At 39.9% G+C, this 17,142-nt stretch overlaps 1 protein-coding gene across 3 annotated transcripts in view; it reads left to right on the forward strand.

Moving 5' to 3' along the window:
• The window catches only part of ARAP1 (ArfGAP with RhoGAP domain, ankyrin repeat and PH domain 1), a 109,628-nt gene that overhangs the window by 19,202 nt on the left and 73,284 nt on the right, over nt 1-17,142 (forward strand). For 2 of the 3 annotated variants that reach the window (XM_031961498.1, XM_031961500.1), the window contains exons 1-2: nt 12,838-12,924; nt 16,845-17,028. The gene's annotated coding sequence lies outside the window, so the exon portion shown is untranslated. Of the gene's footprint in view, nt 1-12,837; nt 12,925-16,844; nt 17,029-17,142 lie in introns of those variants that run through there. The other variant, XM_031961499.1, reaches the window with a different exon arrangement.

Raw genomic sequence — 17,142 nt, forward strand, 5'->3', positions numbered from 1 at the left:
CTCAGTTTCTTCATCTGTAAAATGAGGGGATTAGACTAGATGGCCTCAGAGCTAGGTGTATGATACTTTGATCTTTTCAACCCTAGGTCTGTGATTTGGCCATCTTGTTTCAAGTCCAGCTGTGCTCTTTATCAGCTTTGTGATCTTGAGGAAAGTCCCTATGCCCATTTCTGAGTCTTAATTCTCTTCTCCAAAAAGTGAAGGGATTGTATTTTAGGCGCTGTAGGAGACATTGTCGGATCAAAGGATTTGCACAGTTTGATAGCCCTTTGGGTGTAGCTCCAGAATGTTCATAACTCCACCAACAATGCATTAGTGCCCCTGTCTTCCACATCTTCTCTAACATTTATCAGTCTTTTCCTGGAAGACAATCTCTTGCTTACATGGCAGGGGTCATTCTGGTAGTATAACAGGAATAAATACCTCCCAGAGATGAGCCTGTCTTTGGTCTCCTAGTGGCCATGGAGGGAGGGAGGGTGAAATTGCAGCCATATTGTGTCAGTATACTATGTATCTCTCAGCCAGAGGGAGGATATAGATAATCAGTGACATGTCCCAAGGCTAATCACAGTCAGCAGAGTCAGGATGCCATGGAATTTAGAAGCCAGAAGACACATCATAGGTCCAGCCTCTAGTGACAGGAGCTTTCAAGCAGTCCTGCCCATTTGTGGACAGTCTTAATTATTATGAGGTTTTCTGTTATATCCAGGGGAAACCTGCTTCTCTGAGAACTCTTCTTCTGCTCCTATTTTTTCCTTCTGAAACCACACAGAGCATATCTAATTTCTCCCTCCAGTGTTAGCAGCCTTTAGACATTTGAACACAGAATAATAACATAGAGAGACTTCAATTCTTCACACACCTGCTTTCTATGCTTGAAAATAGTAATTTAGAAATTCCTGATCTTCCTCACTGAGAGGTTCATCTTTCAGATGGTAGAAAAAATGTTAAATAAGTAGAGGTGGTAAGATCAGGCAGGACTAGTACTAGTTGGAGGTTTAGGGGGAAGAGAGCTTTATAAAAAGGCAACTTTTAGGTTTTGCAGTTGTCAATGCTGAAAAAATACCCACGCATATATCTTGTAAATAAAAAGCTATAATGAAAAAAAGGCAACTTTTACCTCAATTAAAATGTTATAAAAGTGTTTTGTTGACTTTTTGTATTTATATGAAAATAATTAAATTTCCTCTTGGTGATCCCTCCTAGAGAACTGTCCCATAGTATCATTTAGATCTCAGGACATCAATTAGAAATCAGAACTTTTCCTAGATGAAAGGATAGGAGGGAGTGAGCTTCCTGTCACTGGAGGTTCTCAAGCAGAGTCTCTCCAGGAGGTTGTGGAAGAGATCCTTGTAAAGGGATGGAGGTGGAGCTTGTTCCAGCTCAGGGAGGCTGCGGTTTTACCCGGGAGGGTGGACACTCAGAAGAAGAAGGGATTCTAGAGAGTCTTGACAGATTGGGAGTGAGGAAGAAATTGATGAGAGGAGGGATGAACCTGAGCAAAGGGAAGAGAGGCTGGAGTTTGAGTGGAGTTTGAGTGGAGGCAAGCATGTCAGTGCTTTTCTCCCTTCTCCTAGTTAGGAGAGAACCTGAGTTCAAATCCAGCTATGTGAGTCTGGGCAAGTCATTTGCCATGATTGCCTCCAAAAATCCCTTTAAAATAGGTCCCACCTTACCTAAAAAGAAAAAAAAAACCAAACAACAAAAAACTACAATGAGGAGTCATAGCAGATTCCTGAATTGAGAGCTGTTGGTCAGACTTGCGCTATAGGAAGGTGACTAGCCCCATAGGTGGGGAGGGTAGAGAGAGCCCACTAAGGCTGGTGAGCAGGCTCTGCAATCGTTCTATAATTATCGAGGCTGGGATGACTGCAATCTGTACCTAAATGGAGACTTTAAGGCTTTAGAAACAGCAGTCTTAGGTTCCTTTTCTGTGCTGGTTTTTAGGGATGTCCTTTTACTTCTTTCATTTCCTGTGAGTCTCCTTTCCCTCACCCTCTTTTAATCGATGGAGTGCCTTTCTGAAGTCACAGCCTGAAGTTCAGTGCAAGTTCAGATAAGAATGTGATGTTTGCCTTCCGGTCGCAGTGTTGGCCCCTGTTGGGTTCCCCTTTTGGCAGAGACAGATAAAAGATCTGTCTCTCCCATTCCAGGTCTCATCATTGCAGACAAAGGGCTATTTCTCCACAGACTGACATCCTTATCCATTCTCCAGGATCTCTTTCTCTGATGGCTATGGACTGGGCTGGCAGAAGGAACAGTACCCTCCCTCCCTCCCCTTATGCCATGAAATTTCTCCTGTTTCTACTGAATTCCAGGATTCTACTGAAAAACCTGCTCTGCCCCTTGGCATATTTGTGCCACCTGTCTCCTTTCAGATGCCCATCTCCTCGGGGTAGACAGTCTCTTGCATGGCAGGGATTGTTCACCTCTTGGTGGTGTAACAGGAATAAGTACCTCCCAATGGCAAGTCTTTGTTCTTCTGGTGGCTATGGTAGCTGTTGGTTTGATGGTTATCAGTGATACCCGTCACAGAAGCGCACAGTTGGTGGGAAGCGTGGTGGTGAGGACCTGAATGAAAATATTTCCTACCGAACAGGCAAGTGGTTGTTTAATCCTAGCCTAAAGACCTTTACTGAGGGAGAACTCATGTCCCATGGAGATAGCCCATTCAACTTTGGGCTAGTTCTAGGAAGTTGTTCCTGACCATTAAGCCTAAATCTGCTTCTCCATAGCTTTCACTTATTTCTCCTAATTCTGTTTTTTGGGATCAAGCAAAACATGTCAAGTCTCCTTTCTTTTCTAAAAATAATTAGACATTTTGTTAGAAACTTCTTATTGAATGTCAGAACATTGTTTAGTAATTGTTTACATTTAAATGAACTGATTTCAGTGTAGGAAGTATCATATAACAGCTGGTCTGTCCCTTATTAATTAGTGCTCATTCATTTTTCCTTGCGTGTTGCAGACTATGTACTATTTTCTCCAATTTCTTCTTTTTATAATTTTTTCAAAAAGAGATCTCCAGACTCTATATTTCTCATTCTTGATTGATGTTATAGCATTCTACTACATTAATGTGCCATAATTTAATTATTTCCCTTATAATAGGACATTTAGATTGCTTCTAGGTGCACATGTGTTTGTGTGTGTGTGTGTTTTCATTTTTAGTATGGTTTTTCATGGCATTTTTTAAGCAATAGAATTATTGGGTCAAAGGATAAGCAATTGTATTCACTTTTTTAGAGTACTGCCAGATTGCCCTCCAAAAGGATGGCATAGGTTAGAAATTCCATCAGTAATGACAAGGTGTGTCTGTTTCTCCACAACTCTGGCAACATTGAATTTCATTGCTTTTAATTTTTTAAAATAGTATTTTATTTTTCTAAATACACGTAAAGATAGTTTTCAGTATTCATTTTTGTAAAATTTTGTCTTCTCAATTTTTCTTTCTTTCCCTTCCTTCCCCCCTCCCTTAAGATAACAAGCAATCTGATATGGATTAAATATGTGCAATCCTTCCCCTCCCCGCCTTTGAATAGTATCGTATTTTTCTAAATACATGCAAAAATAGTTTTCATCATTCACCTTTATAAAACCTTATGTTTCTTTTTTTTTTAATTATTATTATAGCTTCTTATTTTACAGAACATATGCATGGGTAATTTTTCAACCTTGACCTTTGCAAAACCTTATGTTCCTGCTTTTCCCCTCCTTTCCCTCACTTCCTCCCCTAGATGGCAGGTAGTCCAATACATATTAAATATGTTAAAGTTTATGTTAAATGCAATATATGTATATGTATTTATAGAGTTATCTTGCTGCTCAAAAAAAGATCAGATCTAGAAAGAAGGTAAAAAACCTGAGAAAGAAAACAAAAATGCAAGCAGATAATAACAGAAAGAGTGGAAATGCTATGTTGTGGTCCACACTCATTTTCCATAGTTCTCTCTCTGGGTGTAGCTGGTTCTGTTCATTACTGAACAAATGGAACTAGTTTGGTTCATCTCATTGTTGAAGAGAGCCACGTCCATCAGAATCGATCCTCATATAGTCTTGTTGTTGAAGTGTATAATGATCTCCTGGTTCTACTCTCTTAGTATCACTTCATGTAGGTCTCTCCAGGCCTTTCTGAAGAAATCATCCTGCTGGTCATTTCTTATAGAACAATAATATTCCATAACATTCATATACCACAATTTATTCAGCCATTCTCCAACTGATGAGCATCTACTCAGTTTCCAGTTTCTGGCCACTACAAAGAGACCTGACACAAACATTTTTACACATGTGGGTCCCTTTCCCTACTTTAAGATCTCTTTGGGATATAAGCCCAGCAGTAACTCTGCTGGATCAAAGGATATGCACAGTTTGATAACTTTTTGAGCACAATTCCAAATTGCTCTCCAGAATGAAAACCTTATGTTTCAAATTTTTCTCCTCTCTTCCCCTCCTCCTTCTTCTGAAGGAGCAGCAATTCAATATATGTTAAACAATGATGCAATTCTTTTAAACATATTTCCGTATTTATCATGTTGTGCAAGAAAAATCAGACCAAAAGAGGGGAGAGGGGAAATCACAAGAAAGAAAAAAAAATGAGAAAACAAACAAAAAAAGGTGAAAAAGCTATATTTTGGTCCACATTTAGTCTCCCTAGTTTTCCCTCTGGATGTATTTGGCATTTTCCATCCGAAGTGTATTGGAATTGCCTGCATCATCACATTGTTGAGAAGAGCAAAGTCCATCACAATTCATTATCACATGATCTTGCTGTTACTGTGTACAATGTTCTCTTGGTTCTGCTTATTTTATACAGCATTAGTCCATGTAGGTCTTTCCAGGCTTTTCTAAAATCAGCCTGCTCATTATTTCTTATAGAACAAGGATATTCCATTACCTTTATATACCATAACTTAATTAGCCATTCCTCAGCTGATGGATGTCCATTAAATTTCCAGTTCCTTGTCACTACAAAAAGAATTTGTTGCTTTTTTTTTTCTTTTTTTTTTTTCCCCTGAGGCAAATGGGGTTAAGTGACTTTCCCAGGGGTCATACAGTCAGGAAGTGTTAAGTGTCTGAGATCAGATTTGAACTCAGGTCCTCCTGACTTCAGGGCTTCGTGCTGAGTTCATTGCTCTTAATTTATTTTATGGAATTGATGGATGGAGTATGGATGTGAAGTGGGACTTTAAAGTTGTTTTAATTTTCATCTCTTTGATTATCTATGAAGTTTAGCATTTTCAAGTGACCAAAACCAATTTGTTTACTCTTTTAAAAGTTGTTCATGACCTTTGAGTATTCATCAATTATTCAAGAAATCAATAAATATTTATTAAGTACCTAAATAGTAGTCTAAATAGTATTGAGCATAAAATTAAACAAATTATGTAAAGTGCTTTACACACCTTAAAACAACTGTATAAATGCTAAACAAATAATAATAGTAATCACTTTCTCAAAAAGTGATACCCTCCAATTTTTTTCAGGTATACCTAAGTCTTTTTGCTCCTCCTAACCTTTCAGGTATTTGAAGAAAGCTATCATACAGTGATTTTTGGTAGCCTGCTTGGTATCTGTGATTTCTTAGGTGGTATAATATATATCATAATCTCAGTATGGAATATTTCTCCATATCTGATATACATATATATATGTGTATATATATATATATATATATATATATATATGTAATGCATCTGAACCTATGTGATAATGTATATTAGATCTGTAATCTGTCTGAGTCCATGTGCATTGTGTAAGGTGTAGCCTGAGGTGTGCCCCATTCCATGTTGCCTCTGTCTCTCAGGTACATCTTGAACACTCACTAGGTTGTGACATCTTGTAGATCTAGCCCAGGTAATGATAACAGATTTATAATAGCTTCTTCATCTGAGTGCTCTTGTATCACTATACCCACACCTATTTCTGCTGCTGTCCTTCTTGCAGGTTTTCTTTTTTTTTCCTTCTCCCCCTCTACTTCTTCCCTGATTCATCCTTCATATTAATCTTCCTTATTCATAGATCTGGCCAGTGTCACTCCTCTGTTTAATAACAGATCCCTAACAATGAATTACCTACAAAAGCTTATATTTCATATGTGGCATTCAATGTCCTCTGCAACCTGAGGCTGCTCTGTTTTTCAGGAGCATGTTATGTCTTACTGGCTTACCTTCTCTCTGAGATTACTTGTATAGATCTTGTCTGCACTTCTATCTATCCATCTATCTAGCCATTCATGCATCCATCCATCTATCTATCTATCTATTTAATATGTTGTTTCTCCTATCAGAATGGAAGTTCCTTCAGTGTAGGGATCATGTTTTTGCCTCTTTTTGTATACCAGTACTTAGCACAATATCTGGCTTATAGTAAGTGCTTAATAAATGCATATAATTGGAAGAGGTGGAACCAAGATGGAAAAGAGAAGACAGGAATTTGCCTGAGTTCTTCCCAGTTTCCCTTGGAAAAAAACATTAAATCAAGTCTTTAAAAGAATTGTGGAGTGACAGAATCCACAAAAAGATAGAGTGAAATAATTTTCTATCCCAAGATAACTCAAAAGGGTTCAGGAAAGGTCTGTCTCACTTAGGTAAAAGGGGAGTGCAGCCCACTGAAGACAGTGTCTACAAGCCAGCAGGATGCTGTTATCCACGGCACAGATCAGAAAAATTCCCAAGGTTTTGGCTCAGCAGGCTAATGGCATGACAGGCCATCTGTGAGGCCTCCAGTCCCAGCACAGCAGACAAACTGCCAATCCTGGAGCCTTGGGCACAAGTGTGATTAGCCTGGGTCACTCTAGTCCAGTGGACAAACCACCCACCCTTTAGACCCCGTTGTAGAAAGCTAGTGACCAGGTTCCTACCCCCAGTGAAAGAAGCTTAGAACAGTGCCCCCTTTACCTTAGGAGCGGACCCTAACTTTAAAAAAGGAGTAAAAAACAAGGAGCTCTGACCACAGAAAACTACAATGGTAACAGAAAAGGTCAAAATACAAAGTCAGTAGGGGATAATAATGTCAAAATTCCTATATGTGAACCCTCAAAGGGGACAAGAATTGATCTCAAGCTCTATTTTTCTCAATAGTATTTTTTTCAAATATATGTAAAATAGTTTTCAGCATTCATTTTTGTAAGATTTTGTATTCCAAATTTTTTCTCCCTCCCTCCCTTACCTCTCCTCTTCCCCAGATAGCAAGTAATCTGATACAGGTTATAAATGTACAATACTTATGAATTTATTTCCATATTTGTTATATTGTGCAAGAAAAATCAGACCAAAATGTTCTCTTGGTTCTATTCATTTCACTTAGCATCTCCAGTCTCTGCAGGCTTCTCTGAAATCATCCTGCTTATTGTTTCTTATAGAAGTATAATATTCCAAAACATTGATATACCATAACTTATTCAGCCATTCCCCAACTAATGAGCATCCACTCAGTTTCCAATTTCTTTCCACTACAAAAAGGGCTGCTACAAACATTTTTGCACATGTAAATCCTTTCCCCCTTTTTATGATCTTTTTGGGAAACATACCCGGTAGAGACACTGCTGGATCAAAGGGTATGCAAGGGTGTCAAAGTAACCCTTTGAGCATAGTTCCATATTGCTTTCCAGAATGGTTGGATCAGTTCACAATTCCATAAATTGGCTTTATTTTTTAAAAAACCCAACAAAATAGATAAACTTTTAGTTAATTTGATTAGAAAAAAGAAAGAAGAAAATCAAATTACCAGTATCAGAAATGAAAAGGGTCAATTCAACACCAATGAAGAGGAAATTGAAGCAATAATCAGGAACTATTTTGCCCAACTGTGTGCCAGTAAATTTGACAATTTAAATCAAATGGACAAATATTTACAAAAATATAAATTGTCTGGATAAACAGGAGAGGAAATAAAATATTTCAATCACTTCATTTTAGAAAAAGAAATTGAGCAAGCCATAAGTGACCTCCCAAGAAAAAAATCTTCAGGGCCAGATGAATTTGCAAGTGAATTCTACTTAACATTTAAGGAACACAATTGCAACATTATGAACTATTTGGAAAAATCAGCAAAGGAGTTTAACCAAATTCCTCTTATAACATAAATATGGTTCTGATACCTAAACTAGGAAGCACCAAAACAGAGAAAGAAAACTATAGCCCAATTTTCTTAATGAATATTGATGTAAAAAATGAATTAAAATATTAGCAGAGATTACATCAACTTATGAGGATAATTCACTATGACCAGATGGGATTTATAATAGGGTTGCATGGAAGGCTGCATAGGCTGGTTGAATATTAGAAAATATATTAGTATTATTAACTATATCAATTAAAAATCAACAGAAACCATATGATTACCTTAATAAATGTGGAAAAAGCTTTTTTTTTTTTTTTTTTTTTAACAAAAACATTCCCATTCCAAATAAAAAATATTAGAGAGTATAGGAATTAATGTGGCTTTCCTTAAAATAAGTAATATCAGCAAGCATTATCTATAATGGAATGAGGTTAAGCTAGAAGCTTAGTAATATCAGGGGCAAAATAAAGATGCCCATTATCACCACTATTATTCAATATTGTACTTGAAATGTTAGCTTTAGTGGTAAGAGAAGAAAAAGAAATTGAAGGAATTAGAGTAGACAATGAGGAAACAAAACTATCACTCTTTGCAGATGATATGTTATACTCAGAGAATCTTAGAGAATCAACTAAAAAACCTACTTTAAATAATTAACAAATTCAGCAAAGTTGCAGTATATAAAATGAACCCACACAAATAATCAGCATTTCTTTATATTAGCTCCAAAGCTCAGTAGTAACAGATTAAAAAGAAATTCCATTTAAAGTAAACAATATAAAATACTTGAGACTCTACTTGCTAAGACAAACCCAGGAACTATATGAACACAATTATAAAATACTTTTCATACAGATAAAGTCAGATTTAAACAATTGGAAAAATATTAATTGCTTATGAGTAGGCCAAATCAATATAACAAAAATGACAATTCTATCTAAATTAATGGATTTATTCAGTGCCATATTAATCAAACTACCAAAAAATTGTTATAGAATTAAAAAAAAAACCCAGCAAAATTTATCTGGGAGAACAAAAAATCAAGAATACCAGAGGAATTAAGGGGAAAAAACTGCAAAGGAAGGTGACCTAGCCATACCAGATCCAAAGTAGAAGTCCTCAAAATTATTTGGCACTGGCTAAGAAATAGAGAGGAATAGATTAAGCATGCAAGACACAGTAATAAATGATTATAGTAATCTACTGTTTGATAAACTCAAAGACTCCAGCTTCTGTGATAAGAACGCACCATTTGACAAAAACTATTGGGAAACTGTAAAATAGTATGGCAGAAACTATGTATAGACCTTACACCATGAGATCCTGGTACATGATTTAGACATAAAAGATGATGTCATAAGCAAATTAGGAGTGCAAGGAATAGTTTACCTGTCAGATTTATGAAGAAGGGAAGAATTTATTACCAAATAAGAGAAAGCATAATGAACTTCAAGATGGATAATTCTGATTACACTAAATTGAAAAGTTTTTGCACAAACAAAGCTAATGCAACCAAGATTAGAAGGAAAACAGAAAGCTGGGAAACAATTTTTACAGTGAATGCTTCTAATAAAGGCCCAATTTCTTAAATATATAGAGAATTGAATCAGATTTATAAGAACACAAGTCATTCCTTAATTGATATGTGATCAAAGAATATGAACAGGAAGTTTTCAGCTGAAATATTTTTCTTTTAAAAATTTTCAGTAGTATTTTATTTTCCCAAATATATGTAAAGATGGTTTTCAACACTTTTTTTTCTATGCCACTTTGAGGTTAGTTTATTAACATATTCATATCTCAAAGTTATCAGCATCTTTTCATGTTTTGCTGATTTGGAACTGTGGAGTTCTGGAATTTACTCTGAGATTTATCTATCATAGGACCAGAATGCTGACAAACAATACCTGTATGGTTTCTCCTAATTCAATACATATTACCAGAATGTGAATTTTGGTTAATATATGACCCAATTTATAAATTATACTCCTTTCATTTTGGGCATGATTTTTTCTTTTTTTCTTTTTTTTTTTTTTAATAGCCTTTTATTTACAGGATATATACATAGGTAACTTTACAGCATTAACAATTGCCAAACCTCTTGTTCCAATTTTTCACCTCTTACCCCCCCACCCCCTCCCCTAAATGTCAGGATGACCAGTAGATGTTAAAATATATTAAAATATAACTTAGATACACAATAAGTATACAGGGCATGATTTTTTCAATAGTATTTTATTTTTCCAAGTACATGAAAATCTAGTTTTCAACATTTACATCTGCTATATCTTGTATTCCAAATTTTTCTCCCTCCTTCCCTCCCTTGCTCCTTCCCTTTCTTCTTCTTCCTCAAGATAGCAAGCAATCCAATATAGGTTAAACATGTGCAGTTCTTCTAAACATATTTCCATATCTGTCTTGCTATGCAAGAAAAATCAGATCAAAAGGGAAAAAAACCAGGAGAAATTAAAAAAAAAAAGCAAACAAACAACATCAACAAAAAAGAGTGAAAATACTATGCTTTGATTCAGTCTCCATAGTTATTTCTTTGTATGCGGATGGCATTTTCCATCCCAAGTCTATTAGATTTGCCTTGAATCACCTCATTTCAACATTCATTTTTGCAAGACTTTTGTTTCAAATTTTTCTTTCTCTCTTCCTTATCTCCCCTCTACCCAAGCAAGCAAGTAATCTGATATATGTTAAATATGTGCAATTCTTCTAAACATATTTCCATATTTGCCATGTTGTGCAAGAAAAATTAGACCAAAAGGAACAACTATGAGAAGGAAGAAACAAAGAAACAAATAGCAACAACAAAAAAGGGTAAAAATACTAGACTTTGATCCATATTCAGCCTCCATAGTTTTCTCTCTGGATGCCGATGGTATTTACCATCTCAAGTTTATTGGAATTGCCTTGAATTACCACATTGTTGGGAAGAGCCAAGTCCGTCATAGTTTATCATCACATAATCGTGTTACTGTGCCAATCTTGGTTTTGTTCACTTCACTCAGCATCAGTTCATGTAAGTCTTTCCAGCCTTTTCTGAAATCAGTCTGCTTATCAGATGAAGAAATTAAAGCCATTTATCTCTAGTCATATGTGAAAGAAAAATGCTCCAAATCAGTATTCATTAGAGAAATGCAAATTAAAACACTCTGAGGTACCACTTCACATCCATCAGATTGGCTAATGTGACACAAAAGGAAAATGAAATGTTGGAGAAGATGTGGAAAAATTGAAACACTAATGCATTGTTGGTGAAGTTGTGAACTGATTCAACCATTCTGGAGACCAATTTGGATCTATGCCCAAAGGACTATATAAAACCCTTTCATTTAGCAGTACCACAACTAGGTCTCTATCCCAAAGAAATCAAAAAATGGAAAAGGACCCATATGTACAAAAGACATGTACATGTACAAAATTTTGTAGCAACTCTTTTTGTTGTGGCAAAGAATTAGAACTTGAGTGGGTGCCTATGAGTTGGGAACTGGCTGAACAAGTATATGAATGTAATGGAATGCTATGGGGCTATAAGAAATGATATGCAGGGGCAGCTAGATGGTGTAGTGGATAGAACACCAGTCCTGAAGTCAGCAGGTCCTGAGTTCAAATCTGGTCTCAGACACTTAACACTTCCTAGCTGTGTGACCCTGGGCAAGTCACTTAATCCCAATTGCCTCAGCAAAAAAAAATAAATAAATAAAAAAGAAAAAAGAAAAAAAGAAAAAAAAAAAAAAAGAAATGATATGCAGATGGATGTCAGAAAAACCTGGAAAGATTTATATGATCTAATGGTGAGTGAAGTGAGCAAGACCAGGAGAACATTGGACACTGTATCAGCAAGATTACATGATGATCAGCTATGACAGACTTTGCTCTTCTCAGTAGTATAAGAATCCAAGACAGTTCCAAAAGACTCATGATGGAAAATGCTATCCACATCTAGAGAAAGACTCTTAATTTAGACTAAATTAAGACTATGGAGTCTTAATTTAGATGAAAACATACAATTTTCACTTTTTGGTTGTTTTTTGTGGCTTTTTCCCTTTGTTCTGTTTTCTCTTTCACAACATGACTAATATGAAAATGTTTACATGCTTGTATATGTATAATCTTTATCTGTTTGCTTGTTGTCTGGGGGAAGAAGAGAGGTAGAAAAAAATCTCAAACTAAAAATTTTGTAAAAAATGGATATTGAAAACTATCTTTAAATGTACTTGGAAAAAAAATAAAAAAACTATTTACCAAAAAAACCCTTTGATTTAACGGATCCCAGAGTCATCATTCAAATCCAGCCTTTTGCCTCCAAGTCTAAGACTCTTTTGTCTATCACAGTTACCTTCTTGTGCCGTGACTTGGGAGACAAAAAAGCTGAGTGTGAGAGTTAGGGTTAAGTGACGGAGGTACACCGAAATCTCCAGGTAATGTGACCAAGAAGGGGAAGGCAGAAATCTCCAGATGATGTGGCAGGCAAGAGTAGGCACAAATCACTGGGTAATATAATGGGTGGAAGGCCAAAATCTCTGGCTGATATGATGGGGATGGGTAGAAATCTCCCGGTGATGTGACAAAGAAGGGTCAGTTAGATATTTCAAGGTGAAGTGAGGGGAGAGTGTTTGGGAATTTGGCAGAATGATCAGAGACTAACCTATGTCCCGGCTTCAAGGCTGTTTCCTCTGTGACTCTGGCAGGGGGAAGCTGGCCAGGCCTGAGGGTGGGGGAAGGCTTTCTGGGCTGGGCTGAATGAGCCTTTCGCTTCCTCCTTCCCTTCCTCGCCCATAGACTGGTTCCTCATCTGGGGCCGGAGCAGGTAGAGAGGCCAGAGCTGGGGCTGAGCCCCACTGCCCACAGGTAGCAAGGGGGGACGGGGCTGGGCGGGGAGCGGCCTTTGGGGCTCGGAGGAAGAGCTGGGGGGGGAGAAGGGGTTGGGGGGCGTTGGGGGAGTGAGGTTTTGGGGCTGGGAGTCTGGAGGAATATTGCCAGTTGTTGTGTGCTCTCTGTGTGGCTTGCAGTGGGTGTGTCCCTGGGGTTCTCGTGGGGTGAGTGTAAGCATTTGTGCTGGGCTCTGGATGGGGTGGGGGTTTTGGGAATGGGATGGCTGTGGGCACTGTGAGAACTCAAGGTCATGGGTGTCTGTGGAGGGAAGCTTCCGTGGTCCGGTTGTGTTTGTGTGCTGTGTTTGTGCTGGTGTGTGTTGCACTGGCCGGCAGAGCCCGGTGTTTGTCAATGCCCCGGTTGCCATTGCCTGGGAGCGGGTGGGAAGTCGGGGTGCGATGGGGTTGTACGCTGGCCACAAGCAGGGTGTGGGGGGCTCATGAGTCAGGCCCGGGCCTGGGTGGGGGCAGGTTTCATGCGGAGTGGTCGGCTGGCGGGAGAGCGTGTGCTGCTCATGCTGCGGGTTTGTGGCCTGTGTTGTGCGGCCCCAAGTGTGTATTTGTGGGATAGTACATGGTGGGAGAAGGGCCTCCTTGGCGGGGGTCCGTGGAACAGACTGCAGTTCTTGTGTATTCCCATCTGGGTCCTTGCCGAGCCCTGAGCTCGGGGACCTGGCTCCCAGGCTCTGGATCCGTGCTTTGGGCTGTGGGCTGTGGCCCTTGGGCTCGGGGTCCGGAAGACCCTCCTCCTTCGAGGCATCCGAGCTCAGGGCAGCAGGGTCCAGTAGAATGGGCACTGACTCTGGAATTAGAAGACTGGATTCTAATCTCGCCTCCTGTTGCTTTGTAACTGTGGGACCTTGCTTGTGATTCCCAGGATCCTGGATCCTCACCCAGGACCCAGAACCCCAGCACCCTTCCTCTGCGCCTCCTGGGCAGTGAGTTCCCACACAGTTTTGAGCGGCTGGGGCTGGTCCCTTCCTCTGGGCCTGGTGGGGCCGGGACGGGCCGAGGTGGGTCAGCGGGGAGGCTGCTTGGGATTTGAAGAAGTTCGGGCTCTCTGAAGTTGTGACAGACCTGAGTCAGTCATGCGAACGCTATGCAAATGTGTTTCCTCAACATTTCCTGGGCTGGAGAGGCGGGGGAAGGGAAGGCAGCCAGACTCCTGTGGAGGCCTAGTGGGGCCGGCCTCCGAGGTAGAGGAACAGCCTAGACACGGAGGGGTTAAAGTCAGGAAACCCTGGAGGCTGGTGAGCTGGGTGCTCTTGGGTTTGCCTCGGTTTCCTCACCAGCAGGATGAGCCGGAGAAGGAAGGAAATGGCAAACTGCGTGGGGCCTTCCTTGTATGGGCCCCCTCAATGTCGGGGAGAAGGCAGTTGCTTAGGGGGCTTCAACCGGCCCATAGGGCTCAGGGAGGGGGACGCAGGTCAGTGTTAATAAACCGCAATTAAGCCCTGGGCTTGTCATTCGCTAAGTGCTGAGGATGAATGCAAAAGCAGAGAGGCAGGGTGCCATGGTATGTATATACCTAAAAGGTACTTCAACCAACCAGCAGACATTTATTATTTTTTATTGATATATTTATTATTTATTGATTGATGTAATGTGTCAATCATAGTGACCTAAGTGTTGGACATACAAAAAGATGTAAAAGAAAATTTCTTCCTTCAAGGAACTTGCAATGTAATGGAGGAGACAGAGTCTAATATCTGTATACCTAAAAGAGGCATGAATCAATCAGAAAGCATTTATCAAGCACCTGCTATGCTCCTGGCCCTGTGCTAAGTACTAAAGATACAAGAAAAGACAAAAATGCAAGTCCTGTCTTCAAGGACTTCATGTTTTTTATTATAGCTTTTTATTGACAGTACATAAGCACGGGTAATTTTTCAGCATTATCCCTTGCACTCACTTCTGTTCCGATTTTTCCCTTCCCTCCCTCCACCCCCTCCCCTAGATGGCAGGCAGTCCTATACATGTTAAATATGTTAAAACGTATCTTAAATACAATATATGTGTGCAGATCTGAACAATTCTCTTGTTGCACGAGAAAAATCAGACTTAGAAAGAAGGTAAAAATAACCTAGGAAGAAAAACAAAAATGCGGGCAAGGACTTCATAGGCAGCACATAACTACATAGTTAAAAGGTAGATTAATTAACAATCATTTAATAAGAGCCCATGTGCCTAGGACTATCAATACATCAATCAATCAAACATTTATTCATTGCATATGTACCTACAGAGGTAAGAGATACTTCCTGCCCTCAAGCAGCTTACAGTCTAAAGGGGAGACTATGTAAATAACTATGTAACTGAAAGATCCCCTGTGAAAATGGAAGGTAATCCCAGATGGAGATGGAGAAGTCATCCCGCTGGTCTTAACGGAAGCCAGATGAGCTGGGAGCTGGGAGTCAGAGGCAAGGAGGGGGAATCTTTCAGGCATGGGACACAGTGCAAATGTTCGGAGGTGGGAGATGAAGGAGAGGTGTGAATGGCAGCTGGGTCTCGCTATGGCAGAGATAATGGCATAATGGGCTTGGACTCGGGAAAAACTGGTTTTGCATTTTGGCCCTCCCTAGATGTGATGAGGGGCAAGCCCTTCATGTCCTCCCCTATAAAATGGCAATAGATACATCGCCTGCCTGACCCGGTGGAACGCTAGAGCTTTGGGTGATGTTTGGGATGATCACCTTCAGTGTCCTCTTGGTTTTCTCCAGTTTATCTTTATCTCTCTCCTTTGTTTCCCTCACCAGAGCACCTTTGTATCCCTTCCACTTAGCACAGTGCCTGGCACTTAGCAGGCGTTTATTAAATGCGTTTTGATCTGTCTTTGCCTTTGGGATGATGAGAGTAGCAGAATGACTTTAAATGCCTGAGATAATGCTAATAGAGCACTTTACGATTTGCAAAGAGCTTCATACATATTTTTTCCTTACTTCATTCTCCCAATAACCTGGGAGGAAGGGGTTATTATTAGTCCCATTGAGGCATATGTGTTAAGCAGTTTGCCCATGGTCACATAGTTAGTGAATATTCGAAGCAGAATCTGAACTTGGGTCTGGTACTCTAGCCACTGCACCACCCAGATGCCTCTATAACATATAATTAGTATTTTTTATTAATAATAAAATGAAGAAAAAGTAGTAAAATTAATAGTAAAAATAGTAATGTAGTAAAAGTGAATAGCAAAATGAAGTAAAATAAAAATAATAAAATAGTGAAATAAAGAACACTTCTTGTCATGATTTAAAGCTTACAAAGAGCTTTTTTACTACTCATTTTACTAATGAGGGAAACTGAGGCCCAGAGAAAGGGAAAGACTTACCCAAGTTCATCGGCTAATAGGATCCAGTGCCAGACTTTAACATTGTCTCCTGACTCTAAATTCCCTCTCTGAGGTAGCTGGTGACTGAGCAGTAGCTAGAAGTAACTATGAATTCTTTTGCCTGAGTCAGAAACCCCAAAACCAATAATAGGATAGGTAGGATAGAGCACAGTTCAACCAGAGATACGGTTAAGCTGGAAAAGCCTTCCTGGTAAGGTGTAATGGCTGGACCAGAGAGGAAGGGATGGGAGCCACCCCCTCTGGTCCCATGTGGAAGGCCGGGCTCAGCTTGGGGCATCAGCCAGAGGGCCTCCAGGAAGGGGCAGGGTCTCCAGTTGGTGCCACAAGAGAAGAGTAATGTTTCAGATGTTTGGAGGGTGCCCCAGGGACCACGGGACTGGCAGGTTTAGAAGGGATCTCTCACTAGGTCTGGCTGCTCAGGGCTTGTGGTTAAGTTCTGTGGGTCTCTTGGGACTTCTTGGACTCTCGGTGTCTGACAGCTTTCTCTGCTGACTCTCGCCAGTCCCTAGTCTGAGCTCCCTTCTGATTTCTCTCCATTTCTCCTCCAGCTCCAGTACCAGACCTTGCCTCATCACCCATCCTCTTCCAGGGCCATTCCACTGCCCTACTAACATTGGGCTCAAAAGCCTTCTTCCTTCCGCCTCTGCCCTGCATGACCTGCCTCCGAGGCCATGGGGAACCCCCTTGCATAATCCCTGCCTCAGGAAGCATCCCACCAGCCCCAGCAGCCAGGTAAGCGGGGCTGGAGTGGCCTCTGGGAATGGGAGGGAGGTGCTGCTGTGGGAGGTAGGATCTGCACATGTTGGAAGAAGGGGTTGGCAGAAGGTGGACAGCAGCTCCTGGGAG

This window comes from Sarcophilus harrisii, chromosome 3 (assembly GCF_902635505.1).
Source record: "Sarcophilus harrisii chromosome 3, mSarHar1.11, whole genome shotgun sequence".
NCBI classification, from domain to species: Eukaryota; Metazoa; Chordata; class Mammalia; order Dasyuromorphia; family Dasyuridae; genus Sarcophilus; species Sarcophilus harrisii.